Source organism: Nematolebias whitei, chromosome 12 (genome assembly GCF_014905685.2).
Source record: "Nematolebias whitei isolate Nwh7 chromosome 12, NemWhi1, whole genome shotgun sequence".
Classification (NCBI taxonomy): Eukaryota; Metazoa; Chordata; class Actinopteri; order Cyprinodontiformes; family Rivulidae; genus Nematolebias; species Nematolebias whitei.
Window position 1 is genome coordinate 25,033,741 of NC_056509.1, and position 6,000 is coordinate 25,039,740.

Genomic DNA, 6,000 nt, shown 5'->3' on the forward strand with positions numbered 1-6,000 from the left:
ATTATTGTCACTTCCTGTATTTGTGTTACTTTTACAGACATTCGTGTCAATCATTTTGTGTTTAGGTTGTACTGATATGGAAACTGAGCCATTGCAGCTGTTTTTTGTGTGTTGTTACAAAATGAAGAGTGATGGGTGGAAAGACCCAATGCAGGACACAGTTAGCAGGATACAGCAGGGCCTTTGTTCTTCTTTTCAGCTGCTACCTTCTTCAGGGGTCACCACAGTGAGTCAACTTGCATGTAAGATTTGGCAAGTGTTTTACACCTGATGCCCTTCCTGGTGCAGTCTGGGCTCAAATGCACAGCCTCAGGGGACTGCTGTGATGTAGAGGTAGGGCAGTCGACTTGGGACCAGAAAGTCACAGGTTCAACTCCCCACCATGCCCACATGTCATGGTTTCCTTAAGCAAGACACTTAATCCCTAATTGTTCCCCGTGTGCTTACATAGCTGCTCACTGCTCCACCTGGGTGTATCTTATGTGTGATGGGTTAAATGCAGAGAACTAATATTGTCGTTGTATAGAAACTTACAGTGATGACAACACATAGCACTTTCTTTGCTTTATTTCTTTCAGGATTAAGAGACTGCAAGGCAGAACAAACGTTTAATCAATCCTAAAGGTGCAAAGCTTCTGATGGGTCTTGGCGGCAACACATGGTGTTCCTAGAACAGAAAAACTTTGACAAAATTCAAATACCTATCATGAGCCAGGTCAGAAAGCAGACAAACTGACAAAAGAATGAGGAAAAGGCAAGACTACTGCATGAACTGCACATAATGTCTTCACCTCTACCTCACTGTTAGTTCTGTATATATTCAGTTGAAACCAAATGTTTGCATATTGTATAAAAACACACATAACCAATTTTCTGACTTGAATTTATACAAAATCTGTTCTGTTTTAGATCAGTTAAGATTCCCAAATTAATTTCTATCTGGCATATCCCTGGAAAAGAAGAAGAGCTGAACATGTTTGATTTTGAAGGATCTTTCGTCTCGCATCCGAGGAGCTTTCTCAGTGCAGTTTGTGAGCTAAACACACTTGAAAATCACTCTTCATCTCCGTCATCCTGAGTGGTTACGAGGATTTTTGATGACCTGGACTGCACTGAGACGAGGTTGACATCCAGTGTGATGGAGGTGTTTGCTTTATATCATTGATCTGCTGTTATACACAACTTTTGGCAGAGCAACAATATGGCTGTTGAAAAAAAAAAGAATTGAGATTTTGCAATGAGTCAAAGTCCTACCTTGAACACTGATAAGATCTTGAGGAAGGTGTACATAAAAAAAACCTTGCAGACCTTAAAAAATATTGCAACATTATAAAAACAAAGAATCATCATCAGTCCACATTTTTTAGGAGACTGACAAGTTCACACATATTTCATTCAAGTTATGGCTGCTAAATCTTTTAAATCGTTGGATTTGCTTAGTATTTTTACACCTTCCTTAGTACAATGTTTAATAATTAAATAACTTGTGCTTGCTGTATTTTTTCCTTTTTACCTAATTTTAAATCTTTTTGAGGAATGTATCCCTTTTATTTTCTTAGAGAGCTTTGTGGAAGCTACAGTTAGAAGAGAGGTTATCTGTGAGCAGCAGTATGGTTTCATGCAGCGAAAGAGCACCACAGATACCATCTTTGCTTTGAAGATGCTGATGGAGAAGTACAGAGAGGGTCAGAAAGAACTCCATTGTGTCTTTGTGGATTTAGAAAAAGCATATAACAAAGTGCCAAGGGAGGAGGTGTGGTATTGCATGAGGAACTCTGGAGTGGCAGAGAAGTACTGTATGTTAGACTGGTACAGGACATGTATGAGGACAGCATGCCAGTGGTTAGATGTGCTGTAGGAGTGACAGATAACTTCAAGATGGAGGAGGGAGTGCATCAAGGATCGGCTTTGAGCCCCTTCTTGTTTGCTCTGGTTATGGACCGACTAACGGATGAGGTCAGGCAGGAATCCCTGTGGACTATGATCTTTGCAGATGACATGATCTGTGGTGAGAACAGGGAACAGGTGGAAGAGAACTTGGAGAGGTGGAGGTATGCACTTGAAAGAAGAGGAATGAAAGCCATCCCTAATAAGACCGAGTACATGTGTGTGGATGAGAGGGAGGCTGGTGGAACAGTGAGGCTGCAAGGAGCAGAGGTTACAAAGGTGCAGGACTTGAAGTACTTAAGGTCGTCTGACCAGGAAAACAAAAATTGTGGAAAATCTAAGCAGGATGGAGAAAAGTTTCGGGACGGATTTGAGGCAAAAAGGTGTCAGCAAAGATCAAAAGAAAGGTTTGCAATACAGTGATGAGACCAGCTATGTTGCATGGTTTAGAGACAGTGCTGTTGGCAGAAAGATGAGACAGAACTGGAAGTATCAGAAATGAAGATGTTGAGGTTCTCCTTAGGAGTGACAAGGATGGATAAGATTAGGAATGAGATCATCAGAGTCACAACCAGTGGTGTAGTCTACATGATATGCTGGTATATGCCATATACCCTCTAGAACCCGTATACCCACTTAAAAGTGCCCAGTGATACATGACATATCGCACATGTGTCATTATATTGAAACAGCTGGGCGAAATGCGTCGTAAACACCCTCAGAGAACAGCGGTGTCCCTCTTCTTTCTGGGGTGTGTGTGTGTCTGTTTGTATTCTGCCAGGCGCGTGTGCCACTGCCATACACTCTATGCGAAGCTAGCGGGAGTGACGCAGAGCATCATCGGATCAAGGGCAAGGGGGTTTTCAGAATAAAAGTTTAGACCGTATATTTATATTTTGATGCTACCAAAAGTATTAGTAACGTTTGAAGCCACCAGTTTTGAAGTTTTGAGAGCAATAAACAGCAAAACCCTTATTAAACAATGATTCTTGGTCACATTACTTTACATAAAAATAAAAAAAAATCACTTCATTTAAAACATTCATATTTATATGAGCCACTTAAAGCCTAAAGAAGTTTCATATTTTGTCCAATTTACTTTGAACTCAAAAGAAAATAACTCATAATAATAAATATGATAATGTGTGTGTGTGTGTGTGTGTGTGTGTGTATGTAACATGTATCCATCCATCCATCCATCCATTGATCCATCCATCCATCCATTATCTGCCGCTTCCTAGGGAGGTGCTTCGGAGAAATCAAAATAAATTGACCATTGCATTTTACTAACCAGTGCATTTTGGTTTCTAAGCACACAGTATACCCACTATAAAAATGTAGACTACACCACTGGGTACAGCACAGGTTGAACAAGTGGGAGATAAAGTTAGAGAGGTCAGACTGAGATGGTTTGGACATGTCCAGAGGAGGGACAGTGGGTACATTGGAAGATATATGGACGTTAGAGAGGACAGAGGATGCAGAGGACAGAGGATGCAGAGGACAGAGAGAGATGGAGGAGCATGATTCCCTGTGGTGACCCCTAAAGAGGGAAAAACTTAAAGATTTATTTTATTTCCTGAAACACACTGAGATATGCGTCTCTTTTCACTCTGTCACTACAGTTATTAAAATTAATTGTTTTTGTAAATAAATCCCTTTTTTATCTTTGTTAAAGCTCCAGGTCAGAGTAATAAGCTCCATTGTTGTAAACCATCCGTTCATATTGTCTCTTTATTAAATCAGCACATTAGCTTGTTTCTGCACAGCATGTTCCCTCCGTTGAGCACTAATCATACAGCTATTCACATCTCCAAGATTTTACATATACTTTATCATGCAATTAGCTTCTGTCTGTCAACTTTCACTCTCTGTGACATGCTACATACACGCGAGGTTGTCTTTCTGCTTTTATGCTCGAGATGCTCCTCTGAATCTGAACTGAAGGCGAAAACGTAATCACATCTCAGCATGCTGCTTACAGCTTCTGACAGACAAAATTGTGAGCTGCTATTTCAGTGGAACAAATTTCAGTCTGTGACATGTCCTCCCTGAGGTTAAGGCTGTTATATATGACTTGAAAGGGAAAAAACTTGATTTAGTGTTTCATTTTCTATATATAATAAAAAAAGGAACTCTACAGGATGTTGAGCTTGGTCGGCTGTGAAAAGGCAGGCTGAGAAAACTGAAAGCTGTCTGATAAATTAAACATATGCCATTTTATTTTCTTTGTCATATAAAAACACATACGCAGCCAGAACAGCTTAGTCCCTCATCAGGTGTACACAATCATACACTGACGGAGTGTAGCAAGTGATACATTATCTCATATGTGGACATGAAACGAAGGGAGAGACGTTGTCTTCAGGATTTTTGTCACGTTCTTGTTTGTGAAAGTCGGCCATGTTTTTCTCTTTGAAAATGAATGTAGTTCTCTTCACATCCTTCAAACCCTTTGTGCTGTTTACAACCTTTTGCTGCTCATTTCAGCTTTTATTCTGTCTGCTTTCTTCAGATTATTTCTACTGTTTTTGTCTTCCTTCATCTCCGTACATCCATTATCTTTACCTGCTTCTTCCTTTTCTGGTCGTGGAGGTCACTGGTGCCCATGTCCAGCTATCACTGTGCGAGAGGCGGGGGACACCCTGGACAGGTTTCCAGTCCATCACAGGGACACATAGAGACAAACGAGAAAAAACAACTGTTCACTCTCTCACTCACACCTAGGGACAATTAGAGTTACTAATCAGCCTAACATGTAGGGGAGTGGTGGCAAACAGGTTAGAGAAGGTGAGCCTGTGATTGGAAGAACGCCGGTTCAACTCCCGGTACTGACAACATCAAAATGTGGATGGGAAAGGGGAAGTACCCACACCTGCCTCCACCCTCATTTGCCCAACTTTGAACAAGGCCCTTAACCCCCACCATCTGCTCCCCTGGGTGCCGTAGACAGCAGCTCTCTGCTCCACACAGAAGGATGTGGTAGCTCAGTGGTCTGTGGTTGTGTCAGGAAGGACATCCGGCGTAAAAATAACTGCCAAGTCTTCGTGCGACTTAGTTCGCTGTGGTGACTCCTGAAGAAAGAAGAAGAAAAAAAAAAACACAATCAGCCTAACATGTATGTTTTTGGTCAGTGGGAGGAAACCAGAGTACCTGGAGAAAACCCACGCAGCACGGAGAGAACAGGCAAACTCCACCCAGAAAGGTCAAGGGCCGGGATTTGAACTGTCGACCTTCTTGCTGAAAGGCAGCATCTCTACCAGTGGAGCCACCATGCTGCCCTTACTTGAACTCCTTTTAGCTTTTTTCTTCTTATTTTAGCTTTTTTTTCCCTCTTCTTTTAGCTTCTTTCTTCTAATTTCAGCTTTTTTGGTGCTTATGTCAGCTATCGGTTTAGCTACTTTCTGCTAATTTGAGTTTCTTTCAGCTAATTACATTATTTTTTTCTGCTTTATTAGCTGTATTTCAGCTATTTTTCAGCTAATGTCATCTTTTTCACTACTTTTTAGCTAATTTCAGCCTTTTGTGCATTATACTTTCAGTACATTTTCAGCTAATGTTAAGCTTGTTTCTTCTAATCTCAGCTTTTTATTTCTTTTTCTGAACCACGACGGCCTTGGTTGTCCTCAGGCTGTTTCTGTGAGTATCAAGTTGGCCATCTGACCTAAAACATTTGATTGATGTACATACTGATTGTTTTGGGTGGGTGTGTTTTGCACTTGTTAAAAGTCTACTTTTGAGATTCCAACAGGAGGTTGGCTTGAAACAGCAGTGAAGGCTGCGTATGGGACAGATTGGTTGGCAGGCTGCAGACTGACGAAGTCCTCTGGATGGGGGATGAAATGTTTCTCACTTAAAGAAACTGGTCCAGATGACACAATTAACTTTTTTCTTGTCTACTTGGATAATTGAGCCTACAAACCTTTTTCTTTATTACTTTTTTCCTTCTAATTCACATTTTTTACACTCCTTTCATTTGTTTTTCTTGCTAATTTCAGGATGCTTCATCTACTTACAACTACTATTTTGATAAACACAAAGTTTGTTTTCTCAGTCATCCAGGTATATAACAACAAAAAAGGTTGAATCATGTCATCTGGACTTCGTTTTTTT

The 6,000-nt window shown here is 40.7% G+C and overlaps 2 protein-coding genes across 2 annotated transcripts in view; one reads left to right on the forward strand and one right to left on the reverse strand.

Annotated features, from left to right (window-relative positions):
• The window catches only part of fermt1 (FERM domain containing kindlin 1), a gene marked incomplete at its 5' end in the record, with an annotated part of 928,370 nt that overhangs the window by 170,246 nt on the left and 752,124 nt on the right, over positions 1–6,000 (reverse strand).
• The window catches only part of LOC119418478 (1-phosphatidylinositol 4,5-bisphosphate phosphodiesterase beta-1-like), a 65,126-nt gene that overhangs the window by 58,357 nt on the left and 769 nt on the right, over positions 1–6,000 (forward strand). The gene's annotated exons all lie outside the window — the stretch shown is intronic.